General features: G+C 43.6%; 1 long non-coding RNA gene across 1 annotated transcript in view; it reads right to left on the reverse strand.

The window, feature by feature from the left end:
* LOC120375502 overlaps positions 1 to 15,946 on the reverse strand; it is a 251,891-nt gene that overhangs the window by 2,719 nt on the left and 233,226 nt on the right. The window contains exons 7-9 of the long non-coding RNA XR_005586586.1: positions 13,103 to 13,257; positions 9,532 to 9,956; positions 811 to 831 (exon numbers count right to left, since the gene is read on the reverse strand). This is a non-coding gene — a long non-coding RNA (uncharacterized LOC120375502). The remainder of the gene's footprint in view (positions 1 to 810; positions 832 to 9,531; positions 9,957 to 13,102; positions 13,258 to 15,946) is intronic.

Here is a 15,946-nt window from a genome sequence, read left to right on the forward strand (position 1 = left end):
TGTTGCTTCATAACATGAGCTTTCCAAAGCAGCGCCATCTGCAAAGCAGTCAGGATGGGCATGATATTTCTGTACAGACATGGCACCTCCTTCCTCTCGCTGACTTGCCATCAGCATTACAATGTCTAGACAAAGCATTGGATTTATTGTGGCATCTGGGACTGGCACCACAGACCTGGCCCTGAAGTGAATGATGATGGGAGGCTGCAGAACAGCAACTGGGCTGCCTTGTCTTCATAGCTTCTATTTCCTTTGAGTGCAAATTTTGGCCGAGCGGGATTGATTAAAATGAGACAATCCTCTGAGATTTCTCATCAGCTCTGGAGAAGAGAAGCCCATTAATATGGCGATACACTGTAAAAGGGCAAGACTCCAAATGTTATTCTGGCATAGAGATATCCAGCAGGCCAGAATCTGAAATCCAGAGTGACTCCATTAATTCCAAGGGAGTTACTCTGGATTTACACTGGTATAACAGTGATCAGAATCAGACCTGCAGCCTTTAAGGAGAGCTGTGGTGTGGGGTGCAGATGGTTTGCGTTCTAATTCAGAGGGCACGCCAGAGGGGTCAAATGACTTTTCAAACCTTTGATTACTGACCGATGTGTTCACTTCAGGAGACACAAAAGAACAAAACCTCAGCATGGAATAACTCTTGTGATTTTCTTTTATTTTTCCTCTCTGGACAATTTTATCATTTTGGTATTTGGCCAACACGTCTGTCCTTGTTAACTTGTGCCGGCTGTGAAACACCTGCATCCCACTGTCACTGGGTGGATAAAATCTACCATTTGTATGTGGAGTACTTACCTCTTACTCTTTTGTTTTAGCCTATTTAAAACAAACAAACAAAAAAAAAGATCATCACCTAAATGACAGAGACACAATTTAACATCACCAGAACTATTCAACTGGAATCAGTTCGAGATAATAGGCCAGATCCTCAGCGAGTGGAAATCAGCATCATCCATTGGAGTTAACGGGGCCACGTCCTCAGCTATTATAAATTGATGCAACTCCAAGTGATAGATGCCAATTTTTGCCTACTGAGGATCTGGCTCATTCGATGTGACCAGCACTAGCTACATCCATATGGGGTCCTCCCATTTGTTTTTTCATTTATTTCTTTTACTATGAATCTAACTAACAGGAATTATGAAGAAACTTTCCCTCTGGGCACATTACAATTCTAACTGCCTGTTGCAGGGTTCTCACATTTTCCTCTGAAGGATCAGGTACTGATCACTGGTGGAGACAGGATACTTGAGTACAGAAACCCCTCTGCTGATCCAGTATGGAAATCCCTAGGCTCCTAGGTTCATGACGTCAATGAAATGTCTTGAATTTTCAGCCCTTGAGAGGAAAGCCTTCTCTGTGGTCCAGATATGGCACTGGCAGCGGCAGTGAAAGCGTCTCTCACACCACCTAGCCAATAAGGCTCAATCCTGACCTAATGGGACCTCTCCTAAGGCCCACCCAATTGTACAGCCATTGTGTTTAATGCACTTCTGTATACAGGGCCTATGCTCCTCTTGAATCCCACTTATGCCCTCTGCACAGGAGTAGTTTCCACCCACTGAGAGTTTTGCAACTGACTTCTATGGGAGCAAGATCAGCCTATGGAGTCAAGAGGGTAATTCAATGCCCATGTCTCATTTGGTTTCTCGGCCTCTCTGCTGAGACTGTCACAGCTAGGGCACTAATAGGCAAGGTGGTGGTGAGGGGTTGTGTTTTAATCAAACCTTCTTCTTTAGCTGTGAGACAGATGAGACGTTTACCCCAGCAGCCAATGTTACTTCTGCACGAAGTGGAATGTAGCTAAATTGTTTTAAAAAAAGACTGTTTCCACTAGAGACTCTGCCACATAGTCACTCTGCTGTCCCGAAGCTTGAAAATGGAAACCTGCTGCTGAACACAGGTCTGACTATTTGCATTTTTAATCATTTAAGAGTTTAATTAGTATCATGGCCTTAATCAGGAGCTGCAAATACAGCTGAAGTCATCAGAGCTTAATTAGTCTGAAAAAAGTTTGGTGCAGTCTGAAAATGTCTCCACTGACATGAAGATAAGAAGCCTCTAGGGTTTCTAGAGAGGAGACGAAGACTTCGATACAGTGGAGAAAGATTGCAGGAGTGTTATTTTCTAGTTTTAAGAATGACCAGCAGTGGAGAACTATTAACTGACAGATTTTCTTTAAGATCGACATTGGATCAAACAGGAAGTGTGATCTAGGGGTTAAAGCAGGCGACTTGGAATCAGGAGACATGAGTACTAGTCCTAACGTTGCCACAGATTCTCCGTGACACCATAGACACGTCACTTCAGCTTCTTTACTGTCCACTGGATGTCCAACATGAGACATCTAGGAAATGATTATCAGAAGTGTGGAGACCTCTAGCTCCAACTGAAGTCAATGGGAAAAGCAGGGATAAGAACCACTGAAAAATTAATTTCTCAGATTGGATACCCAAAATTAGTAGAAACTAAAAAATGTTGGATTTAACCTCTCTGTGCTTCAATTACCACATCGGTAAAATGGGATTAACCTACCTCACAAGGACATTATGAGGCTTAACCTTTATAAAGCGCTTTGAGACCCTCAGATGACGTTTGGAATCACTCTAGAACCAAACTTGAACTAAGCTTTTTTGAGGTTCTGAAATGTTTTCATAGTTCTCTACCCCTCTCAACCGATTAACATAAATTTGTCCTGGATCTGCCCCAAACTGGATGACTTTGCTTCCTAGGGGTCCATGTGAACCTTGACTTGAAATTTCAATCTCCCTGGATTAGCACACCTTGAAGATCTCTTTGAAAGAACCTAAAATCTCAAAGCAAAACTCGGTCAAAACCAGTTAGCTTCCCCTGGTTCCTCTATTACAGTGGTTCTCAACAAGGGGCCCCGGGCAGGGCTGCGCGCAGGTTTTGGGGGGTTCGCCAAGCAAGGTGGGCATTAGACTTGCTGGGGCCCGGGACAGAAAGCTGAAGCCCCACCACACGGGATTGAAGCCCGGGGCCCCGAGCCCTAGGCTGAAGCCGAAGCCTGAGCAACTTAGCTTTGCGGGGGCTCCTGTGGCGTGGGGCCCCAGGCAATTTCCCGGCTTGCTGCTCCCTAATGCCGGCCCTGGCTTTTATATGCAGAAAACCAGCTGTTGTGGCACAGATGGGCCTGGAGTTTTTATAGCATGTTGGGGGGGCTCAGAAAGAGAAAGGTTGAGAATTCCTGTTCTATTAATTCTTCCGTGTTTCTTTGAATGGGGGACCAGATCAATGCTTAATTTGTCATGAAAAAGGTGCTGGGGCTCAAGCAATTTTTTTATATTCATAACTGACATGGCAAGCCCAGAGGTGCCAGGGCTATGAACTGCCATGCCTACAGGTGCCAGGGCTCAGCCCTGGCACAAATTAAGCACTGGGCCAGATTCGCGCCAAAGATTTATACAATTTAGAGAAGCTTTCGATGAATTGGGGGCTCCATTTCCAGGCTGTGCATGCATTTCCACTGTAAAGGAATCATACCACTGCCAGGAAGGGCACCAAGTATCCTAATTTTGTCACTGGTCTGCACATGAACCTCCCAGTGAAGTCAATGGTAGTTCCATGCAAAGAGGGCTTTGTAACATGCTAGCTTTGTGTGCATGAGCGAGCAATGTCCCAATCTAACAGCTAGGCCACAGAGAGATTATGAAACCTGCCCCTGCTATTGGCTAAAGTTGGCCTTCTCCAGCTCAAGTATTAGAATCCGACTTTTACGAAGCCAAAGGACAATGGTTCTTCTAATCCTGCTATCCTTGCAGAATGGGGAATACAGAGATAGTTGTGCCTGCTGTTTGCACCACATGGATTTATTGCAGCTTGCAGATTTGGGCTGATGGACTGACAGCCCTGGAAAATAGCCCTCGGTTTACTCATAGAACAGATGGATAGTGGGCTGGGGTTGTGCATGAATGATATGAGCCTGGACGGAGCGGTTTCACTTTCACAATATCAGGCCTCCACTCTGAGGGTCAAAGGAAAGCTTCCTGGGAAAACTCTGGAGGAGTTAGAATAATGTTAGTTCTTGTCATACGCACTGTGTTTCAGTCTATTTCTTTACGGAAAGTATTTTAGGAGAGGTCCTCCATGTAGCAGCTGAGTGCTGTCCTTACAATGGCAGGAAAGGCTGAGAATAGATTCCAGACAACTGGTGAGCTGTGTGCATCATGCCTGCTCTGTTTTAGCAGCCACAAGTGGCAACCCTTCTTGGGATACATTAGCTGACAAGTGGTTTCAACTGAAAGTGATCTCTACATGTCTGACTGGTCAAAGGTTTCAGTGAGCAGTAACACAAATAGCTATAAATCCATGTCACAATACCTGCTTGGATTACAAAGTAGTTGAGGCTGTGATTTTCAAAAGAAGCTACAGCAGTAAGACGCCCAGATCCTATTAAAATTCAATGCACCTAAATTCTTTTAAAATACCCAGAGTGGAAACCAGTCGAGTTTAGCTACTGACCCACTGGGTGACATTAAGTTACTAAACTGTTACATTACTTCTTGTTCATGTGTTTTTGGGGAAAGGCCTATCTACTTCTCTGCATTTGTACAGTGCCTTGCACAACAGGGCCCTGTTCTTGGAGAGTCCCTAGGCACAACCATATTAAATGTTCTAAATAATAATAATTGAACACAAATGGCCAAATTCACCCCAATGTTATGATTGACTTTAGTGAAATTACACCAGGGATTGAATGTGGCCCCACATCAATCAAATGGACCTGCACATACATTTCTGTGGACGTAGGTAACAGGTCAGATACATATTGGGCATGATTCTCTTTTCACTTATACTGGTGCATACCAGGAGTAATTTCATTGAAATTAATGGACTTTGGTGTAAGTATGATCAGAATCATGTAATTCCACCGTGATTTATTTGTAGTAGCAGCAACCAGAAACATTCTCCCCACTGCCAGATCTGTTCCTTGTCTCCAAGTGTTAAAAGACATCTCCATCAGGCAATGTATCCCCCCGCCACACCTTTTTTTTTGGTGGGGAAGAGGGAAGGGGGCTGCATTTTCATTCAATAAATATACTACAACACACTATTTATCTCTCCCTGCAGCTTCTGGACCTTTGTGTAACCTTCCATCTCACTGATCCCTCAGGAATTTCACAATGAAATTAGTGAAACCTACTGCAAGGTGATAGCAAGCAGAGAGATTGTACAATTCCATTTAGTGGGAAGTGAGGAATTCAATCGGTTATGTATATAGGAACACAGGAACAGCCTGACTGGACCAAACTGACAGTCCAGTCTGTCTCTGACAGCACAGGATCCATTGCTTCAGAGGAAGGAGCAAGAAACCCCATAGTGGAAAATTATGGGTTAATTTTCCCATTAGAAAAGTTTATTCCTAACCCCAGGCTGTTATTGTTTGGCTTATGCCCTGAAACATGAAAGTGGAATCCCACATAATTATAGAGTTCCAATCCTCCTTTTATTTCTGCTATCCTCTTGGTCTCAATAGCATCTCACAGCAATGAGTTCCACAGGTTAATTATGTGTTGAATGAAAAAGTATTTTCTTTCTTAAATGTGCTCTCTTTTAAAACCTGCCACATAGTCTTTGTACCTGCTAAGCTTGTGCACATCATCTCTTTTTTCACGGTGAGGGGGTGGTCGGTTGGTGAGAAGAGGACAGATGACAAATGAGTTAACACACAGCAATGGAATGCAAGTGAGTCTCTGCTATTTTTAATTAAGGAGTGATGACAGCTGACTAAATTCCCTGACTCTGCAGTTAAAGGCTCCCTGACCTAGACATTATTGGACACGCTCCTAAGACAAGACCAATATATATTGGTCCCGGCGGTGCTTCTATTATCGTACCCGCCATCTCAACAGATGCAGGACTAACAAAATCTATGCCTATTATCAGCATAAAAATAGTGAGATAAAAGTGTGAATGCTTATGAGCTGAACACGGCAGCAGGTGAGAAGAGAACAATGAAGGTCATCTCTAGAGAGGACTCAAAATGCCTAAGTTTGGTTTCCAATAAACATTCAACTTATCTCCAGTCTCAACTTTTTTTTTTAAATTCCCCTTTGCATTTTCACTTGATTTAGCCAAAAAAAAAAAAAAGGCCACTGCTAACACCTCATTATTATCTCAGGGTAGTGCCCAGCAGCCATGCATCCGATCAGGACCCATTGTGCTAGGGGCTGTATGTACATGTCACAATAACAACGGCCCCTGCCTTAAGTATCAGGCAGGCAAAAGACTGAAGAGAAAATAGGTGTGAGGAGTTGAAGTGAGTTGTCTAAGATCACACAGGTTAGTGGTCGTGCTGAGATTAGAACTCTTTTCTCCTTATTCCCAGGCCAGTGACCTAGCAACTAGACCCTGCTGGCTCCCCAAATTGTGTACTTGCAGTACAGGAAACTGAAGATTTCACCTATCCAGCAATAAAGGAGTGTCCTTACTATGGGATCTCAATGTTATTCAGTGGCATTCACCTGGCAGAGCAGGTATCTTTCATTTTAGGATCTCAACACATTTTGCGAACATTAAACTCTAAGACTAGGACATAAGCACCAGCCATGGTGCAGGCTGGTGTGGATTGTGTTAGCTGCAGGATAGAGCCAGATGGAGTCTGGAGAAAATGAGACCTGGAAAGGTGAAGTGATTTGCCCACGTTCCCACAGCAAGTCCTTGGCAGAGCTGCGCATAATAACCCGGGTTTCCAGCTCTAACCACAAGAACTGGCTGTCTCCCTTAGAATGTAATATTGTACCATAAAAATCAAATCAAACTGGTGGTGACAGTTTTGCACTGTTTCATCTGCTTTGGAAATGCATCCACAGTAAGATACTGGAAACCCCAAAAGACAAAAAAAACACCTTCATTTTTAGCCGGAGATGCCCACACGGAGGGATTTCAAAACGAAGGAAATTACAATAATGGTGTATTATTTTACCTGGGGAGATCAATACTGGGTTTTAATAAGACTGGTCAGGAAAACAGAAACCCTTTCATTCTTTCTAAAGGACCATGGAGTGACCAGGTAAACAGACATACACTGAACCAAACCAGTCATGCTCAAATAGGGCTGTAGTGAAACAAAAGCATCAAGGAATATAATCAGGAACTTTCCATTGTGGCTGTACAGTGGGCACAGAAGGGGGGAGTAGTTTTCTGCTGTTGCTAAGACAGTTCCCCCAACCCTAGCTTTATTCTAACCCAATCAGATGGCTTTGTCTCTCCACTGGCTCGCCAGCTGCATCGAATGATCATGACAGGTTTTCTTCCTCCTCCTTCTATTGGCTTATTCCTATGGTCTATTATCAAGGGAAAGTAAATCAGACATCTAATCAATAGTTTGCAAGAAGGCACTGAGGCTGCTAGATGCTACATTTGCATTAAATCTCTTGCCGTCTATGTCTCTGCATGCAGATAAGCTCTGTATTATCCTACAAGTTGGAGCACTGGCTGCTGCCATACAGCCATATTGGCTGTGCTTGTAGAGGTTTTCAGATGGCAGCATTAGATATCAGAGCAACGCAGTAGGCGGCTGTAACTGAAAAGTCGTCCTTCTCCCCAGTCACCACAGCACCTAAAACCTGGAATCAGGGCTCTGATCCTGCAGGATGCTAAGAGCCTCAACTTCCACACAAGTCAACAGGAGTCAAGGACACACCACGCCTTGTGGGATGGGCATTATGTCTGGACACATCCAACACTGTTGCTTGCTAGCAGCCTATTTAATCTACTGAGCTAAATTTGGTCAGATATTCCCTGGGGTAGAAGATTCAGGTAATAAGATGGAAGCGGTGCATGGGGGCGGAGGGAATGTAGTTTTCCATTGCTTCAGTAGCATGTCATATGTTCTCCTCAGAAGGCTCTTTAGGGGATTGTTTGATATGTTCCTCTGCCTCGTCCAGTCCTCGTGAGGCTCGTTTAGGGTGGGCAGGTAGCTCACATGTGTCCCACAATGCAGTGGGAAAATGCTCCTGGCTCTAAACAAGGCCATCAATGCTCTACTGAGCTACAGCAAAGATGGTGCTTTATCCCTAGCATGCTTCAGGGACGGAGCTCACTTGGAGTGTTCCCAGCTCTTGCTGCATTATTTGTAGGGTGGTCCCCTCCTGCCTCAACAGAAGACCTTTCCCGGGCAGAAGAGCATGCCAGAGAGGGAGTGGCCATCTGATGCCCTTGAAGACCAGGGTGAAATGTGAAATAGGACCCCAGTGGAGGTGAGCAGAAGACCACCAGTTTGCAAAGGTTTTCCATAAAAAAGCCAATTTTGACCAAAGGTGGCTCCGCATTGAGAGCATGCATTGTGCACATTTCATGTGATATGAAGAAGCAAAACAAAGAGTCAGATATTTTACACAGCTTTAAAACTGATCATCAAGATCACCACTGGCAGCCAACTGCCCAGCAGAGGAGCCTGTGACTGGAGGAACACGGAGACCGAACTCCTCTCTAATCTCTAGAAGTAGTCCTTAAGAGTACAGCGACACTTCAATAAAAACACCTGCGGCAGGCCCGGGTCAGCTGATTTGGGCTCACAGGGCTTGGGTACTGCAACCCTACCTCCTCGTGGGGTCCCACAGCTCGGGCTCCAGCCTGAGCCCAAATGTCTACACAGCAATTTTACAGCCCCACAGCCCACGCCCTGCAAACCTGAGTTAGCTGACCCAGGCCAGCCGTGGGTATTTTATTGTAGTGTAGACATATCCTAATGCACATTTATGTAGCTATTTAAAGGACAAGTAGCAAGCTTCCCTCACATTGTCCAGAAGCTTGATTGGGAGGAATTATAGCCAAGATTGGTTGCAGAAAAACACAAAGAAAGGAGCTTAAGAGAGAGAGAAATTTTCCTATTTCCTCTTTGATCCTCAGTGCCACTTCAAATGCTTGGGTTCTGTTTCCTCCCAGCCAAACACTGGGACTGGTATAGAAGATGTCAAAGAAAGAAAATTAATGGACAAAGAAAATCTCTCTTTTTTTAATCCTGTAAAACAGGTGTCCATTATGCTCTCTGTGTGCAATTACAGAGCAGTAAAACCTCAAATTAGAAACGGCCAAGATGACAATAGCCCATACAAATAAGAGCTCCTAATCAAAAGCCTGGCTTACTCCAGCCATTTATTTAAGAATATACAGGATGTGTAGGCATGCCTTGCAAATCAACCAACTCAAGCTTTGTCGGACCAATGTGGCAAGCAAATTCAGGAGTGGAGGCCCTCTTACTGAGAACATCCTGACCCTGAAACTCTACAGAGTCCACATCTGGGGTCTCTGAGACATTGTTCGTGCTGAGATCTAACCATGATGGGTCCATTAGATATGCCATCAACAGAGATACTATAGACAAGCATAGTCTTTATGAAAACTATCCCAACAGATCTCAACTGTTGGGGTGGTGAATAAGGAGACTGTGAGGTTTATTGCCTGTGCTGCTATGGCCAGCATTATGACAGGTTAAACCTTATTCTGCTGCAGCTCATTTTACTGCACAAGTTGGAAATGTTGTTTCCTTACCTTGAAAATTGTTTTCTGCTGTGTTCCCCAGGCCAGTCCTGTGCTAGTGCGGTAGCTGCGTTCCTCAAGCAAAGGAAGGCAGAGTGGTCTTGAGCCTGCCCCTCTTCACAGCCAACTCTGAACAGCAGTGATCTACATCAACAAAAATAGATCAGCGTGAAAAACTGTTTTCTCCTCACTCCTCTGCAGGTCAAGATTCAGAGGGAAGACGGCTCAGAGTGCATGCAGAGGAAAACCTGGATTGGGGCATGACATGGCAGAAAATATAGAGAAGGAAATAAAATATCCCCTCCCTTCAGACTGGAAACACCAGGAGAAGCAGCTCTCTTCAACTTCAGCTTCTTCTTCTATCTGTTTACTTGCAGGGTATTATTCAGCCACTAGATGTCTCTATGGGCTGTGCAGAGTGTCATGCAGGGTGTGGTCTGTGATAAACAAAGGAGGCAAAGTTAGAATTCAAGCTGAGCGATAATCTGTATCCATCTTTGTTTTCCATGAATCCGTATATCACAACACAACCTGCTTCCCGTGACGCCTGAAGTACCATGTGCAAAGGCTTTTCTTTTGGTATTCTTGGTCAATGAAAAGAAATTCAGACACCGTTGTGAAAACAAAAGCCTCACAAACAAGTTTGGTTTAAATTTTAGAGGGAGGTTTGGTCTGGTTCCTATTTTGTTCCAACCACTTCACCCGTCCTGATACAAAACAACCAACTCCCGCCTTAATCAATAATTTGGAAACTCAGAGGCTCTATGGAGCATATTCGTGTGGGTAAAAACCTTTAAAATCTTCTTAAAATGGTAGCTCCTCTTAAAAGTTAAGGAGTTACACAATGAAACGTCCCATAAACAGAAGAGAAAACAGCACCTAGAACTTAGAAAAACTCCCCAATACAACTATGTACCTGTCCAGCAAACATGTCGATCTGCTGTATATTTATCTATCTTAGACTGTACGTTCTCTGGAGCAAAGAATGTGTCATTTTATGTGTGTGGACGCAACTGCGATGTGTGCCTTGGATAATTTCCCCACAGATAACAGTGAACTCTATCTACATTCGGTTCCTCCATTTGGTCCCAGCCTTCTTTGCACGAGCACCACGTACAGAGGTGTCCCATTAATAAAGCCAAGATCCACACGACTTGTAATAATACTGTTACACTTGTTTCTCTAAGTCATTAAAGGCTTTACAAACATTCATTTAGCCCCTAACCTGCCCCATTCAAAGTAAATGAGTATTACTAACTCCATTTTATGGGTAAAACTGAGGCACAGAAAGGTGAGAAGAATTCCTCCGAGTCATGCAATGAGACACTGGGAAAATTAAGAACTAAATCTGAGTCCTAACTCAGAGATCCTTCCTCTAACTCCTAGATAACACTTGCCTCCTTTGTGATCATTAAGGATGCTATGACCATCTTTGTAGGAGTATGTGGTGTTAATTTTGATGTCTTGGCCAAGTTCCAACTTGAGTAATAACATAACTGAATTACTGACTGCAATATTCTTCCAATCCTGTTCTAAAATATTGCAAAGTTTTGCTACGCACCATTAAACAGCAGCTATTTCCCACCCCCGAGGTAGCTGCATTTCAGAAATGGGCAAAGCAATTGTTATACATACACATGGTAGTTTGTACAACCAATTATTAAAATTAGAAAGAACTTTGCTATCAGAAGCAGCACGGTCTGGAGAAATGAGCATAAGGCTAGGAGCCAGAAGCAACTTTGTTCTAATCCAAGCTAACTCACCCATGTGGCCTGGGGCAATCCACTTACCTCTTTCTGCCTCAATTTCTCCATTTGAAAAACAGGACTAATACATTTGCCTAGCTTACAAAGCAGTTGTGAGAATTAGTTGCCTAACAGCCATGCTTCGCTTTGAGCATTTAAAGTGCTAAGTGCCATTTGGAAAACAGTGAAAAGTGAAGCAGGTAAGATTCTTAGCTTAACTTCCTCCTCAAAGGTCACCTATTACCTGCCCATGATATTCAGTTTCTTACATTTGTGGTTGTTAAGTTTTAACCCCCTCTTCCAAACACGTGTCTCCCATCAACATAGGTCAATAGTCCCACAGCACCTGGCTACCTACCAGTTACATTTTTATAATTAAAGTGCAGACACGTCTAAATACGCTAGGCTGCGATGACTAGATGGCTTTAGCACTGATGCCAGCACTTTGATGAATGCGGACTCTTAAGGCAAAACAAACAACAACAAAGTCAACTAACAAGTTTCTAGACCCATTTGTTCAAAATGACAGATCGGCAAACAGAGTAATTTTTTTACAAACAGCTTTTTATAACACAGAACCCAAAATAAACCCTGACCTAGCTGTGGTGCCATGTTAAACAATAATTACTCTATATAAGGCTTACCAAATGGGTATATTTGTGGGCCAGTGGGATGAAATTATTTTAGGACTTGCACAAACTTTCTTGGGGAGTGGTAAGACTAGCTGTGGGTAATGTGGTGTACCTAGGAAACAGGCAGACACTTTTATTTTATTTTTTTTTAGGGCTCTGTTAAAATTCACTGGCTTTACCAACTTACTGCTAAGGGGAGGGGAAAAAAGAGATGTGTTTACCCCTCTATAAAATAATCCTCACTATGTCACTGTATGTGTTTTGAGATTCTATCTAGATCTGGCCACAAGCCATACCCACTAAACCACACCCAAACATACAGGAGAACGGAGGAAAGCAGAGATGCATAGCAAGGTCCTTGTAATATTTTACAGTACTGGAAAAAAAACCCACAACTGGCTTCATCTCCATTTCTCACATACCATTCGGGCTGCTTCACCGGGAACTGCTGTGCGGCATCAGAGGAGATTGAAATCTCCATTGCCATGCATGGTGTCTGCGGAAAGCACTGCAGTACAAGCAACTCCATTTAAGCAGTGTTATGCCTTGCACACACTGGTGTCACCACTGGTGTGGTCAGGGCTGGCTCCAAGTTTTTTGCTGCCCCAAGCAAAAAAATTTTCCCACACCCCCCAGAACCTGCCCCAACTCCGCCCCTTCCCCGCCCCATTCCAACCCCTCCCCAAATCCCTGGCCTCGCCTCCTCCCCTGGGCACACCACATTTCCCCTCCTACCACTCCCTCCCAGGCTAGCCTGGGAGAGAGTGGGGAGAAGCAGCGCAGCAGTGAGCTCGGGGGAGGAGGCGGAGGTGAGTTGGGGGGGCAGTTCCTCTGCCTCCCCCCAGGGTTACTTCCTGCAGCCCTCCCCGCACCCCCCACCGCCGCAGCTCACCTCCGCTCAGGGCCGGCTCCCAGCTTTTTGCGCCCCAAGCGAAAAAAAAAAAAGGAGCCGGAGTGCCTCCCCTTGGAAAGTGCCGCCCCAAGCACATGCTTGGAGCACTGGTGCCTAGAGCCGGCCCTGGGTGTGGTTCAGCCTTGCTTGAAACCAGGATAAATTGCAACAGTGCAAATTGCAGTTTAACAATCCCGTCTACTCTAGGGGTTTGCACTGGGCCACAACATCAGTGGCTGGGCTGCTGATGACTGAAACTGGGACAAATCCCTAGTGCAGACATAGCCTTGAGGTTGGGCTCTCTCAGGAAATACCTTTGTCATTTGAAAAGCTGCATCCGCCTTGTACATGCATCTGACGAAGTGGGTATTCACCCATGAAAGCTCATGCTCCAAAACGTCTGTTAGTCTATAAGGTGCCCCAGGACTCTTTGCTGCTTTTACATCCTCCTTGTGTGAGCTATACGGGTCTACAAGAGGGAAAGGCAATAATTGTGTACCCCACCCTACCTCTCCAGCAACAGGAGTCCTACTCCCGCTTGAAAAGCTTTAAATACATCAAATTAAATATCTGTTATCTTGAACCTCAGCTGTCTCAAGCAATGTGCTCCCCAAGAGCCTATTTACACTGTCTGTCCACAAAATGCAGCACTAACATACCATCAGAAGGCATTGTCCTCACCTGTCATTGTGATTGAACTTTTGTGTATAATGGTGCCATGAGTGTGCATGGAGTTGCAACTTCACATATTGATATCTATATCTAAATACAGACACACGGTAACGTTTTCAAAAATACCTAGGTGGCTTACGAGGAAAGCTGTGTGAATAACCAATTTTTTTGGTTCAGTGGCTGACCCAAAACTTGAAAACAAAAATAGTTTTGGAAAAATTCAAGATATTTTTGTAAATGTTTCAGTGAACTGAAAAAGTCAAAGAAGTTTAATTTCATGTAAAAACAAAAAACAAAACAAAAAACGTTTTGTTTGACCAAAAAGAAAACATTTAATTTCAGTTATGTGTTTTTTTAACCTTTGGAAACAATGAACTAATTTGTTTTAAAAATTGTTTCAAATTGAAAAGTAAAAAAGTTTCATAGAGTCATAGACTTTAAGGTCAGAAGGGACCATTATGATTGTCTAGTCTGACCTTCTGCACAATGCAGGCCACAAAATCTCATCCACCCACTCCTGTAATAAACCCCTAACCTATGTCTGAGCTACTGAAGTCCTCAAATCATGGTTTAAAGACAAATCAAGGTGCAGAGAATCCTCCAGCAAGTGACACGCTTTAGAGGAAAACTCCTTCCCGACCCCAAATATGGCGATCAGCTAAACCCTTAGCATGTGGGCAAGACTCACCAGCCAGACACCCAGGAAATAATTCTCTGTAGTAACTCAGATCCCACCCATCTAACATCCCATCACAGGCCATTGGGCATATTTACCGCTAATAGTCAAAGATCAATTAATTGCCAAAATTAGGCTCTCCCATCATACCATCCCCTCCATAAACTTATAGTCTTGAAGCCAGATATGTCTTTTTCCCCCACTGCTCCCCTTGGAAGGCTGTTCCAGAACTTCACTCCTCTGATGGTTAGAAACCTTTGTCTAATTTCAAGTCTAAACTTCCTGATGGCCAATTTATATCCATTTGTTCTTGTGTCCACATTGGTACTGAGCTTAAATAATTCCTCTCCCTCTGATATATTTATAGAGGGCAATCATATCTCCCCTCAGCCTTCTTTTGGTTAGGTTAAAGAAGCCAAGCTCTTTGAGTGTCCTTTCATAACACAGATTTTCAATTCCTTGGATCATCCTAGTAGCTCTTCTCTGTACCTGTTACAGTTTGAATTCATCCTTCTTAAACATGGGAGACCAGAACTGCACACAGTATTTCAGATGAGGTCTCACCAGTGCCTTGTATAACGGTACTAACACCTCCTTATCTCTACTGGAAATACCTCGCCTAATGCATCCCAAGATCACATTAGCTTTTTTCACAGCCATATCACATTGGCGGCTCATAGTCATCCTGTGATCAACCAATACTCCGAGGTCCTTCTCCTCTTCTGTTACTTCCAACTGATAAGTCCTCAACTTATAACAAAAATTCTTGTTATTAATCCCTAAATGCATGACCTTGCACTTTTCACTATTCAGTTTCATCCTATTACTATTACTCCAGTTTACAAGGTCGCCCAGATCTTCCTGTATGATATCCTGATCCTTCTCTGTATTGGCAATACCTCCCAGCTTTGTGTCATCCGCAAACTTTATTAGCACACTCCAACTTTTTGTGCCAAGGTCAGTAATAAAAAGATTAAATAAGACTGGTCCCAAAACTGATCCCTGAGGAACTCCACTAGTAACCTCCCTCCAGCCTGGCAGTTCACCTTTCAGTATGACCCGTTGTAGTCTCCCCTTTAACCAGTTCCTTATCCACCTTTCAATTCTCATATTGATCCCCATCTTTTCCAATTTAACTAATAATTCCCCATGTAGAACTGTATCAAATGCCTTACTAAAATCAAGATGAATTAGATCCACTGTGTTTCCTTTGTCTAAAAAAATCGGTTACCTTCTCAAAGAAGGAGATCAGGTTGGTTTGGCACAATCTACCTTTGTAAAACCATGTTGTATTTTGTCCCAATTACCATTGACCTCAATGTCCTTAACTACTTTCTCCTTCAAAATTTTTTCCAAGACTTTGCATACTATAGATGTCAAACTAAGAGGCCTGTAGTTACCTGGATCACTTTTTTCCCCTTCCTTAAAAATAGGAACTATGTTAGCAATTCTCCAGTTGTATGGTACAACCCCTGATTTTACAGATTCATTAAAAATTCTTGCTAATGGGCTTGCAATTTCATGTGCCAGTTCCTTTAATATTCCTGGATGAAGATGGTCTGGGCCCCCTGATTTAGTCCCATTAAGCTGTTCAAGTTTGGCTTCTACCTCGGATGTGGTAATATCTACCTCCATATCCTGATTCCCATTTGTCATCCTACCATTATCCCTAAGCTCCCCATTCGTCTCAATAAAGACTGAGGCAAAGTATTTGTTTATATATGGGGCCATGCCTAGATTATCCTAAACCTCCACTCCATCTTCAGTGTTTAAGGATCCAAATGAAATGTTTTGACTTCTTCTGAATTTG

Source organism: Mauremys reevesii, linkage group 12, assembly GCF_016161935.1.
Source record: "Mauremys reevesii isolate NIE-2019 linkage group 12, ASM1616193v1, whole genome shotgun sequence".
NCBI classification, from domain to species: Eukaryota; Metazoa; Chordata; order Testudines; family Geoemydidae; genus Mauremys; species Mauremys reevesii.